This window comes from Andrographis paniculata, unplaced genomic scaffold (assembly GCF_009805555.1).
Source record: "Andrographis paniculata isolate CXL003 unplaced genomic scaffold, ASM980555v1 Contig80END, whole genome shotgun sequence".
NCBI classification, from domain to species: Eukaryota; Viridiplantae; Streptophyta; class Magnoliopsida; order Lamiales; family Acanthaceae; genus Andrographis; species Andrographis paniculata.
Genome location: NW_026137618.1, coordinates 62,022 through 76,265, shown reverse-complemented (window position 1 = coordinate 76,265; position 14,244 = coordinate 62,022). Strand labels below are relative to the sequence as shown.

At 35.9% G+C, this 14,244-nt stretch overlaps 1 pseudogene; it reads right to left on the bottom strand.

Moving 5' to 3' along the window:
* Positions 1–429: 429 nt before the first annotated feature.
* LOC127240873 (SNF2 domain-containing protein CLASSY 3-like) lies at positions 430–3,164 on the bottom strand (annotated as a pseudogene).
* Positions 3,165–14,244: the final 11,080 nt, after the last annotated feature.

Genomic DNA, 14,244 nt, shown 5'->3' with positions numbered 1-14,244 from the left:
ATCATCCTTAGGCTTGGTGTCCACAAACAAGATGGGACTGCTGCTGTCTTGGCTGCTCTCATTTCATGAAATAACTATACCTGTCCGACAGTCCATCCAAGAAAAAATTTTCAGAGACAGAGGAGGAAGAAACATTAGTGTTTGCTTCGACTGAAGGATAAGAAACAGAGAAAGAGACAGACCATCAGGTGCCTGCAGTCCGTTCCCATAGGGATTCCCTGCTTTATCGCAACAATTCAGCTGCAACATTCATAAGAAAAACAAAATTTTAAAATTCATAAGAAAATAAACAAAAAAGCTTCTTTCACATTCTATTTCTTCCAGAAAATGAGCCAAACAATTCACAAACAAAAATGAATCAATCAACTCAATTTGTTTCTTAAAAAATAATTTCACTCAAGCCGTACCTTAATACTTCCGGGAGCATTCTCAACCTCTGAGGCCTAAGGATTGGATCAAGTCTGTGGTTTTTGGCTGGTGGATAATCTTTTCAAACATGTCTTTTGTCATTCCGTGCTTGACCATCGCCTCAAGAATCTTGTCCTCAATCTCCGGCATCGGCTGCTTTGAGATATCTTTTTCATTTGAAGAAGAGCAAAATACTAATTCGGATAGCCGCTCTTTCTCAGCTTGCCGGCAATATTTGTCCGCCTCAGTCGTGCCAGCAGTCATAAGATGGTAGGTATGGACAAACTTGTTTTGCCCAATCCTATAAGCTCGACAGATTGCCTGCTGCTGGACAGAAGGATTCCAGAGGACGTCCAGCAGAATGACCCTGGAAGCCCCAACCAGACTAATGCCCTCAGAGCAGCACTTTGTCGACGCCAGCATGATCTTCGAATCATTTTCTGGATCGTTGAATGCGTTGATCACATTCTGGCGTTGCTTCTTCTCTAGCTTTCCTTCCAGCCTCAGAATTTCCTTCCCGGCATTTCACTGGAAGGTCGCGGTCAGATGCTCTTCGATCAGGTCCAAGGGTGGAAGGTACTGGCTGAAGATGAGTACTTTTTCCTTCAGCGTCATACTGAGGCGGACAAACTCGATGATGAATTTTGTTTTGACTCCTTCGTTGGGATTGAGCTTTGATGCCTCGGCTGCTTGCATATCAATTCCATCAGTTGGCACTTGCGACTTGCATCGTTGGATAAGGCACGGATGAACAGATACCAAAGAAAATCCAAAATCTGAACTCTTAATTGTTTTCCTTAGTCGTTCCCCTTCCAACCAGTCGATCAGATTCTTTTGCAATCCAGTCGATTTCAAGAGGACGACACACTCTCTTAATCCGGGAAGACTCTTTTGCAGGATAGAGCCTTTGTGCACATGCACAAACGGTGACATTGAGACTTTAAGCCTCTGCACTGCACGGTTGATGGATTCCGGAAGTAAAGCATCCCTAGATCTCCGGCGTTTCCTATCTGAATGCAGAATCTCAGTGAATGTCGGGTCCTGCATAGCTGCTTCTGCCAATGTAGGCCTTACGATCTTCAGTGAGTTGAACAGCCCTCTAAAGTTGTTCTGGAAAAGAGTCCCAGACAATATAACACGCTTTTCGGTCTTGAGCTGAACCAGTGAAGTCCAAATTTTACTCCGGCGGTTGCGTGGAGTATGGCCTTCATCAAGAATCACCAGTCCAGGCATCTCAAGAAGTATCGACCTCAGAACTTCGAAGTTCTTTTCAACACCCGACCTCCGCCCCTCTTCGCCTGCATCTGCTTCCACGTTTTTCTGCGCCGTCAGCTTCTCAAACAGACTGTAGCTAATCCCCAAAAGGCCTCCCCCTCTCTTCCATGAATATATCTTTACCATCCGGATTGCCTCCATGTCCCTGCATCTGATACTCGTTCCTTGAAGGAGATGATCAGCAGCCGCCATCTCGTCACTGATAATTGCCAGATTGTTCAGGTTGTGGAAATTAAACCAGCCCTTTCCACTTCCTGAACTCCCCTTCCCAGTTCTGAAGCAATCCAGCCGGGGCGATGATCATCGGAAGACAGTTTGGATATATCTTTAGATATGTCTCGAGGAATATGATCATGAGACATTTCTTTCCTGTCCCTGGGGCATGAGAAATGATGCATCCGCCCACTCCAACTAGATTTGAGTTCTTTAAATCGGCAATATCGGTACTGCCTGCCAAGTTCCTTCTTGCTGGTGTTTGTACATACTTTCCCGCACACCAGCCTTGATGCTCCACACTGAGCCGCTAGTCCAGCTTCTTATATCCGTTGCATCAGCTTCTGGGAGATTAACGGCGCTAAGATCCAGACCCTTCCCTTTCTCCTGCTTCTTCTTTCCGGAAGCATTACGAGCTTTGATCGCCTGCGAAAGAAAGAAGAAGAAGTGGTATAAATAAGGGTAGCTGCACAAATTTTAAATCAACCTAAAATTGCACTGACCTACATTCAGATAACAAATTAGTATAGAATTAAGGATGGTAGATAATTAATTAAAAGGAACAATTTTGATGTTCCATAGTTGGATGGTTTTCTGATTTCAGTTATTTAAGGAAGAAATTGATATATACTTACCTATGGAGGAATTACATCCTTTGGTTAAATCGCCGCATGCTGACAGTAGATACAAAACCATCCTCGATCGTCTTCTAATATCAATTCATGCAGCCCTCGAGCACACCTGCGCTCCTGAGTCTCTTCCTCCTCCTCATCGTCTACTCCAAGAACCTGCAGGCCATGAATTGATCATTAGTTATCATTTCACTTTCTGAATAATATAGTGCAGATTTAGTTCTCAATTCATGTCAAATCAGTTCTTGTCTATTGTTTGAATATTGAATTATTCTACACAAGTGCTGGAGATGATTTACTTACCTCACGGCTGGCAGTCGTTCCTATTTCCTCAACAGCACAACTAAAGTTGAACTCTTCAAACAAGTCTTCCATCTCCTCCGCCCGCTCAGCTTGTCTCTGTCCCTCTTCTGTGAGTGGCACGACATCGTCCTCAAACCGAAACTTCTTTGGAAGAGGAGGGTAGCCTTCAGCTGCATCTGCTGCCCCACTCCCTTCTCCAGTATGCATTGATCGAGACGGTTGTCCGAGAATAGATTCCCTCAGGACTTTGGAGATGTCAAATCTTTTAGGCTTCAGCTTCTTAGCTTTAGCCCCCATCATAAACTTTGTCATCTCCTTATGCCAATGCGGCATATCTTCTCCATCCCCGCCACTTTTGCAAATCCGTGTAGCTTTCGGGCTCTAGGCATTTGAGGCTGAGACTTGGTGCGCTCCTGCCTTGACTGTTCGGTCATCATCATCGCCACCCACCCTCCTCTGCTTTCTCTTCCTCTGCGGAGCGTTCACTGGCATATTTCTTTTCGGCGTTCCATTGCAGCGCTGCCCTGAAGCCTTCACTGGCGCGCTATCCTTTTCGGTTTCACTTCTTTTCTGATTCTTCCGTTTTTGCCTCCTCGCCAGAGTAAAGTCTTGATCATCCTCATCAACCATGAAGTTCCCAATTTCATCGCCAGACAAATCACTCAACTCATACGACTGGCATTTATTGGTCCTACTTAGAGATCGAATCCGACCTCCAATGCCAGAAGAACTGTCACCATGTACCCGAATTCCATCGTCAGCATTTCCTCCGCAGACAATATCCCGCAAATCCTCACTCAAATTAGTCACTTCTTTCCCCTTCTCTATAGGAGCCATTGTACTGGAGGGGGTGTCGGCAATGCCCCCATCGGAGTGGCCCTCTAGTTCAGGGACCGTCAATTCAGGCCCAAATAATGCAGCATAATTGTCTGCTTGATTCCTCCGATCCTCCATACAGGACAGGTCTTGGTTCCTGTCAGTGCATCCTTCAGTTTGAGCTGTTTGGACTCTGCCAGTGCTCAATGAAACAGCCCTTCCGTCGTCCATATTGGTCATTGACGGAGATGACAATTCCCTTCTCTTATCCATTGATTGATGATTATTCTACATAACAATATAGAGGGGTTAAACATAGTGAAATGCTTAAAAACAAAAAAAAAGAAAAAAAGACACCATGCATATTGCTAGCAATAAATCCGCACTCCTTAGCTGCCGTGAAAAAATTAAATGAACATTTGGATCTTTAATTTCTTTTATACTGCGTTCAATATGTTAGAGTGCCAGAATTTACCCATTACTTGTTGCTTCTGACAACATGATGATACACATGAAAACTTATTCAAAAAACTTATCGGCTCCAATCCCAAAAAAGTATACTACATACAAAAGGACAAACATCCAACTATAAGCGTGTATGTTATATAATATATAAGAAATATGAAGTCCTTCCAAAGAAAAATAACATTTCAAAAGTGAAAAGAATATGTAAATATCTAGTACGTATATATATCACATAGGACAGATAGAGTTCCTCCGGCAGAAGAATCTAATTATATATTTATATTACTATATGACATTTATAAAAAATATGTACAATAATAATAATAATGGTAATACTTCAATAATAGAAAGCAAGATATGTCAGAATGTAAGGACACATATTACAACATTCACTTTGAACATTTAAAAAAACAAATGTTTCATTTACATTATTTCAAGAAATTATAAATAAAAATAAATATAAAATACAAACAGGCCTAGCTGTTCATCTATCAAATAATCAAGTAGTTTGTTATGTTTAACAAAATACGTAACTATATAAAATCAAAATGTAAGTACCAACAACATTTTCTCTTTCTATATAAGCAAGCTCCCTCCAAAAATATAGTCGCAATGTTGGAAGATAATAGAGTATTAGTAAATTTAATACTTAGCAATGGCAAAAGCTTCAAAATCACTTATGTCTTTTGATGAAAAAATAAGATTTTTTTCCTTAGTTTGTTTTCAGTATTTCATATTATGTTTTTTTTTTTATTATATTCTTACGCACGGGATATTTATGTGAAAATTTAAGATAATAAAGCATATTCCAATTACTTACATATTCAAAATATGGTTGTGAAAAATTAATGAACATGTGTAATTGAACTTTTACACTTTACTAAGAATCTAAGTTAACAAATGTTTATACTACATCAAATAATAAAATACTATCAAACTATGTAATATTTGATCAAACATTTGTTGAAACATTGAGTAGGTGTTGGAAAAAGAAAACAAAATATGAAAGTTAAGTGAGACATAACTCCAACCAACACAATAAAAATCTACTCAATGCATAAGATTAAGATCAAGGAGATACTTATGTAGCTAAAAATTATTTTCTTTTAAAACAATATATTCCTAGAGTGAAAAATAAGCGCAAAGAGGTCAACATAACACAGTGTGCAAAAGTAAAATTTTCACTTGATGACATCAATAAAAACAAATAAATAAACTTGACAACCAGCTACCTAACAATCCATGATTGGATTTGATAGGATCTGTCACGACAAAAAAAAATCAGTAAAAAGAAATCAGTTTTGTAACAATTTTTTTTTGTCTCTGAATCTACTTTTTCCGTTACTAATGACATTAGAGACGGAATTATGAATGGAATTACGTTAGCTACATGAACTTTAGGGACGGAATTCCGTTACAAATATATTATTTTTTTGTAGTGTGTAATAAAAATAAATTAGTGCATTTAAATAACTAACAAGGCAAACCTACGTCAAGATAACCCCGCTGTTGAACCAAGCGCGACTAAGAAAGACGTTGCGATCGTATCCGGGGAATCATTCAATCAATAGTGTAAGGATCGTAATGGTAAAAATCAAATTTGATGATTGTTTTAGAAATAAATTTAGTTATGTTGATCGAAGGGTGAAACTTAACTTCCAAAACATCACATATTGAAAAATAATAATAAAAAAATAACATTGATGAAAATCAAAGCAACTTTGAAAAGAAAGAGAATATAATATTTGGTAAAGGAAGATGGGTTTTTCTTTTTTTTTATATATATATAAAAAAGTAAATAAATAAGCATTTCATTTCTTGAAACACAAGTTTTAATTCTGAAAATCTAAGAGATTAAAGAAAGAAGATCACATATGTATACCTGCTTAGATCACCCAAATAAAACACAATTCAAACAAGAAGAGTACGATGCCGCCAAATATCTGCAAACAGAAGTCCACCAACGCACCCATCACGTGCAAGGGTGAAAGGCCCTCCACTTAAAAGAAATTGGTATTAGGTTGGAAACTTTGATCCCTTCTTAGCACATCTCGAACAAAGCAATCAACAAATCAATTAATGTATGTCTGTACATAAACACACATATCTTGATGAAAGGTCGAATAATCTGATGGCTACACATTTAAACACCCAAGAAATTAAATACAAATAAATTACAAATAGTTTAATAACAAGAAAGAAAACATGTATTTTGCTATAATTGAATATTTTAATAAGAAAAGAGGAAAGAGGAAGGAGAAACAGAAAAGCTATTATTGCAACCAGAAGAAAGCAAATAAAATTTCTCTTAATATATGTAAGAAGTACTTTGATTTCACAAAAGAACATCTGAAGGGAAAAATAGATTCTTCTTTCCTAATCTCACATCATGCAACAAGTTGTCACTAAAAAATAAAAATAACATATATCATATCACTTTATTAAAATATTATTAAACAATTCTTATATATATATATATATTCCTGACAATATCTAGGAATCTCTCAAAAATGAAAATTTCAGATTAGTAATGAAATTTGATTCTAATTAACAAAAAGGGTAGTTTAAAAAAAGAATACCTGAGTCACGGCATCATCATCAGATCCACAATCTACCGTGATAGTTGTGCTTGTTTTTCTCTTGCCACAGGCCTTTTCGCCATTCGAATCTATGCCACACTACTTTTCTTGTGTTTCCCTAATCTCAACCTGAGGTAGAACTAATTCGTCAAGGCGCTTGGACTCAGTGGTGGCTGAGAGCGACACGTGTTTCCGCCCAGCCATTTCTACCAGTTTTGTTGTTTTTTTCTGTCGTTCTTCCTTTTTTCGCGTCTGCATTCATTTTCATATCATTCTGTAGGAACAAAAAACACCCTAACAAACCATATCAATTATAAACAAAGGGATGGATGGATGGATGAACTACCTACCTCGCATACATCTTTAACTGTTGTTCTTGTGCATATAAGTGTAATTCCGAGTATGGATTGCCCTTTCAAGCGAACCGATCACAATTTCGATACCCTAACGGAAACATATGTACCTGGGAAGCGTCTTCAGATGTAGATTTACACCCAACTCCAATTTTTGTCCACTCAAATAAATGAAGAAATATTCTCGCAACCATCCACAATTCGGTCTGATAATCTACTCGCAGTCTCACCCAAATCAGTGTAAATCAACTGAATCGAATAGGTCTCCCTCTATTATCTATGGGTCCCATTCACTATAAATCAAGTTGATCAACCAAATATAAGAAACGCAAAATATAAATCAACTACGAAAGCAATGCAGGCGGCCGTAGGAAAGAGAAGGAGGGAAGAGAGTGAGAAACCCTACTTGTACAAGCTTTTTACAATACCAGATAGATCTTTCTAGAATGTAATATATAATTTTCATATATATATTTTTTTAATACCATCCACTATTTTCATTTTTTTTCAACTATTTCTATTTTAATATACTAATTTATCAATTGAATAACGAGATTATTTAAAATCAATGATGGAATCTTTAATCCGGTTTTACTGTTCACTCGTTGGACTAGAAGTTTAATCTTTTTGAAATCTAGATTCCCCCTAATATTTGAAATTGTGACAAAACATAAATTAAACTTCACATTCTCAGTGGATCGACCTCGGCACCACTTGCTATGCGAAAATTGTGATGTTAAAGTATTTTTATTGGAAGCACCGAGGCTACCATTTTGACATGAATAGTTTGTCCAATCTATACCCCCGAGGTTGATGAGTGGGTAAAATGGTTGAATAGACTAGTCATGTCAACCATTTGCACAATTATTTTTTGGAGCCAAACTCTAGACTTAGCGAGTTTGCTTTAGAGTAATTTGAGGATTGGTAACCTCTCGGAAGTCTTCCAGGTACGCATGAGTGAGGAAAAAGTGCATTGGAAAATGAGGGTAACAGCTGATTCTAGCAACAGATTGACAGCGTTTCTCCACCAACGGAAGGCTTATTCAAGAAAAAGGGAAACAGGAAGACGAAGAAGGAAAAGAGGCGGGAATTTGAATATTTTTACCGGTTCAGAAATTTCAGAAGCTTATTGATTAAGTAAAATAATATATATAACAAAGCTTCGGAAATTCCCGAACCTTTCTAATATAACAAAAATAATATAGTTAAATTTCGAGACCATTTGAAAAGCTCCGAAATTTCCGAGGCTTTTCAACATACTCGGAGACCATTTGGAAGGCTCAAGCTTTTCAACAAAATAAAATAATATATATAGAATATTATTATTATTATTATTATTATTGTTATACTTAAACACATACACAAGTGTGTAAATGTTGAAGAGTTGGAGTCGTGCCATGTGAGCGTGGACATGTAATAAATCAGGCATATCCATTTCACATGTTTAATTGATTCAAGTTTAAGTAATATATATGAGACAAGAAAATTATATTATTGTTTTTAATCCGTACCCTTGTTAGGTTTGAACCTAACACCTTAAAACTAATGCACAGCTGCGTCACTTACAAATGTATGTGACTCCTCTTTGGTTAAGGATTCTCTGACAAGAAAGGCTCCATAGCTTGTTACTTTAATTGTACGCTTACTATTTCCTTTCGTTAGCATGAAATTGATGCATTGCCCAAGTAGCAGAGAGATTCATCCATGGCTGTTAATTGCATTTATTAGCGTGCAATAGGATGAGAGAGAGAGAGGTAAAATGACCAACTAGCACCAATTTATCTTCCAGAATCACGAATGTTGATGAGAGTGAGAGCTGCACTTCCCACATCCAGCTCATTCACTTGTACGATGTGCAACTTCAAGATATAATGCTTTGTGAAATTTTAACCAAAATAAAAGCTATTCATCTAAAATATTAAATGCAAAATGAATTGCTGATAATTAATACACGCACATGCACAAAAACAAAAATAAACAAAAATATGACAAGTACAAATAATATCGCACTAAAATTACACTGAAATGTCACAAGCATTTTGAAGCTATCAACTAATCATGAAGTTACCTTCCCAAGCAAGAAACAATTCAAATACATCATTAGTAATTGCAAATTACCTATAACTTGCAAGTGTAAATCGATCCGAAGATCCCTATATCCCATTTCTGTAATTGGTGTGCTTTGAACGCCCTCCATCTACCACTTAGACGACATCTTTTAGTCAGATAGGATGCTATACGTTCCTTGGCGCATTCATCAACCAATTTAATAGGTGTGCTACAAGTGGGCAAACAAGAATTGTAGAATTCCCTAGGTATATGGTAAAGTGAGATTAAGAGAAACCAAAATGCATATGTGGTTCGCTGATTTCGATCTTAATTGAAATCATACTAAAAATAGCATTTCTTAGCTCATAAAAATTACCAGCCAATATCCACGCAAGACATTCAATGCCAGCATACATTTACCAAAGTGTGGGCACTTGTATCCCAAGTGATTGAGGATCTGCCATGCCCACTCTTTCACCGAGAGTATTGATATCGTCAAATAGGTCTCTACGTGCATCACTACTTTTTGGATTTTGTAGCACAAAATTTTAGATTTAGAATTCAATCAATGATTTAAATCCTAAATTACGGACTTCCATGCATTATTGGCATTATCCATGAAAACCTGTGTAAAAATTGTGGAAGAAAAAGTAAAATAAAATAAAATGATACGAATGAATGAACCATAAAAAAAAAACTAAGTAAAAATAAAATTCTAAGATCTATTTATTACCAAACTTCTAAAGTATGATGGTTAATATTTTCTTTGATAAATAGGGAAGAAATAAAATAGCACACAAACAATATTTGAATGTACAATGTATAGAACTTAAGGAGATTAATTTAATTTCTTTGATTTTATGCCCACTTTACATTAGGACATTTTTTTAAATACAAAAAATTGAAGTCTAATGTAAAATGACCTTTAATCTCAATATAGCATGCCTGTAGAAAATTCATATCCTACAATTCCAATCTTCAATCTCTCATTGAAACCAATTCCTACTATTGTCATTGTGCTTACCCAAACCAATTGTATTAAACGACCATTGAACCAATCTATGTCCCCAATGTTAAATATTGTTATTGCAATTCAAAATTTAAGACTTGATTAGAAGCCAATTCATAGTGCTCAAACCAAACTATAGATAAATATATATGTTGCTATTTCTAATATTTAAAAAAAAAATTTAATTAAACGATTGAGCTAAAGTTGCAATTTAATTTTTCAACACAATTACTTCACTAAGTGAATTCATTTCTCAAGTGTTGTTTTATAATGAATTCACTAAATCCAGTAATTATAATGAAAATTTAAATTACAATTTAACTCTGTAGATTAAATTGAAATAAGTTGTAATAACAGATTATATACTTATCTATATATGTACCAAAAATAATCATAGCATGCCATGTATGGCTCTCACTAGAAAATGGAGGTTTGTCCCTCAAGTGCTCCCCATGTATGTCCCAAGTAAAAAAAATTGTTGAGTATTAAAAAGAATAGGCTAAAAACACATCATGAAAAATATGTAGAAGTCGTAGTGATAATTATGGATACTTTTAGATTATATTTTTCAATTTTACTCTTGGTTGTAGTATTATACTACTATGTGACCAACTACAGTAATTGCATAAGCCCTAACGAATTACAATAAATACTACTAAACATTCTTGAACCCGACGCAAGTTCCAGGAATAACTGTACAACTAACGATAGTCGTAGCTTGTTTTCATCATTTCTTGGACTATATGTCATATAAAACTAACAGCATCAGCCTTAATAACCTATGATAAATTCCGCTGAAAATTTTAGAACCCGTTCAAGCGCCAAACAATGTCGATATCCCCAATGTGAAACATTTTTAAAATTTTAATATCATGATTCGACTAGAAATTGATTCTTGACACTGAATTCTAGTGCATTCGCTGCAAGAAACTAAAATTAATAAATGCCACCCAATGCTCCGAAAGCCAATGCAAGCCCCACCGGACGCCATCAGCACTATCGAAAACTATTTTTCACAAATGAGAAACTCAAATATATTAAACAATCTAAATTTGTCTACAATGAGAAGAAATCATCAGTGATGAATGGAATGACGGGAGAATGCATCGCTGATGCACATCCAACAAGAAAATGCATACTCAATGCATTGCTGGACAACACAGAAAGTGCATCACTGATGCTCTGTTCAGTCGGAAACTTTCACACCTGAAATTGAGTCCTGATCCTAAAAGAAAACCAAACAAGCCTAAATCTGAATACCTAAAAGCATTATGACACCAAACGTAGACAACCCAATACAATAAGTCTGGATATCTGTTCCGAACAACTCACATAAATACATCGGAAAATTTCTAATTAAAACCACGCACCAAGATATATAACTAAGATAAAAAAAACACGGTAAGAACATCTCACCTGAGCATCTCTAGATTTCAAGTTTCTTGACTTTCTCGGAGCCCTTTTATTCTTCCTGCCCCATTCCAACCACCTTTTCTTGACACAATGCAAAGTAGACGCACAGTCAAAACCCCCTACATAATAACAAGCAAAATGAATCTCAGAATCAAACACAAAATGCTTTTATTTAGAAGCCTAATCTCGGATGTAGGTTTATACGTTGGATCTTCTTTATATAACTTTTGAGCCTTTGCAGCTCTGTTATCCTCCTTCTCGTCACACAAGATAACTTTATGTTGTTTTCGAAAAGCCATCTCAACTTATATAGTTTTTGTACCGTTCTTTCCTTTTCCTTGTCTTGGCTCTTGCTCGAGATTGCTTGAGGGAGTGAAAAAGAGAGAGGGGAAGGATTTATGTCTTGTAAGTGACAGCTTGTAACAACTGCACGCGAGCTGCAGAAATGTGAACTTAGAAAACACCGCATACACCCGATGAAATTTTTGCATAGTTACTAGTTCGAGCTCCCTTTCTATGTGGATAATAACTCATAATTTTAATGGAAAGCCCATCTTGACTGGGGTGGTGGTTAATTTTGGTAAGCTGAAGCCCGTAAAAAATCGCTAGCCAGCTGGGAAATTGTGAACATCCCAAACATGGCCCACACCCGAAGAAATTTTTGTATAATTGTTGGGTTGAACTCCCTTTCCATGTGGATAAAAATGCATAAATTTATGACATTTGAAGCCATGAGGTCTGCTGTTCGAGATATACTAGACCAGGTCTTTTTGCTTATCCTCTTTATAGGGGGAGGGGGTGATATTATATATATTTTTTTAATTGCTGCTTGCTTTTGTCATAAATTGTCTGTTGGAGTATTATTATAAGATTTCTTGAAGGTCTTCTGTACATTGTTTTAATGTGGAGGAGCTGTTCTCTTTGGTTTGGACCACCCAAGTTTTACCATTGATTTGAAGGATTCTTGATCATAATTAGTGCTCTTTGAAGAATCCTGCAAAATAGGGTTCCGTAATCCTATCAGAGTTCAATTAGAGCTTGGTTTAAATAATTGGTGTATTGACTTGCTTGAATGATCGAGAAGAATACAGAGAGGTTACGTATCTTAATGGAAGTAATTGTCATTTATAGAAAGGATAGTTTAAAGTTCTACCATCTGGGATAAGTATGCAATTCTTGAATTTGCTGCGAATTAACTTATCTTTCCATGATTGCCTATGGAAGTTCATTAGCCAACAGAAGTCTTATATATCAACTTGCATGCGTCACTCTCCCTACGAAATTTATACATATATCACATATACTTTCATCCCCATAGATCATCTGTTACTATTTATGCATGCTTACAAACTTATCACTCTCAATAAAAATTAATCGACTTCACGCATAAACACCTACGCGAGATCGTGAACATTCATTCAACGTTCTCACCTCCATCACCGTGCGAACACATTATGCACTCCAATCGCCACTCACCTCACTTCATCTATACTCTACTTTCCACACTTCAAATTCTTTAGTATAATTTTACCTTTAAATTCAATAAAGTTTCAATGATCTACTTCATAAACTCATATGCACTTTTATTAAAGTTTTCCCTTGACATGTCTCTTCAATTTCTAGCTTATTGGAAGCATAAAAGCCTCTGCTTGGTTTGTGCTTTTTGTTATTCTGTTACTCAAAGATTAATAATCATGTACAATTTTTTATTCCTACTCTAATGTTATAGTTTTGAGTACAAATATTTATTGTTGCGAATAACTTTGTATTGTTCTCTTGTCAAATTGGGAAGACACCAATGTGGATTTTACTGTTACTAAATATACAATGTAGAATGCATACTTTTCGGGCTATTTGTGTTGAGTCTATTCCTTTGCCCTTTACATTTTTGTCTATTTTTGGGTGACATGATTTGTTGTTTATTTTAACTGATCCAACAAGCATAATATGATTACTTTGATATGTTTATTTTATTGATCAATCCATATATATATATAATACAATACACTTCCTATTAATAGAAGATACACACAATCATACACATATTTAATTTGATACACTAAGATTATAGGCATTGGACAACTTCTTCTGAGAACTTTCTGACTTCTTGGCAGCAGGAGCCCATAATATCCTCCTACAGGCAGAGTATATATTCTTGCAAGCATTCCACCTTTTGTACCGTGCCACGTAGAAAGCAGAGAGGGACAATTGTAAGAACAAATAAACCCAATGATGCCCAAGAAGGAATCCAACAGGTTATAATATCCTAATTTCTTTTACTAAATTTTCGCTATAGTTGTCTTGTGCAATTTTTTTCCCATTAATATTTAATCATCACCATTCAATATTTGTGACGTTCGGAAAAGAAATACTTCTTCCCCTGAATTCACTTAATTTGGAAAAGAATACTGCAGTAGATGAACAATATGCTATTCCCAGGACCAGCAATTTGTCTAACATAGCTTTTGATCTAAATTGTGGCTTCTGACAGGCTTTCCAAAGCATTAGTGATGGTATAGGCAAATCAGCTTTAACCTTGGTACAAACACCAATGAAAAGATATGAACATGGTGCTGGTATAGGGTCTTCTTTGAGTGTGCTCTTTTGTTTATACTGTTAGGAATATATACATTTTCCTATCTAAATATGGACAAATAATAATGTACAATTATATTAATTATTCTACTTTATTTGATTGACTTAAATTACGTAATATGATTATAGAAATA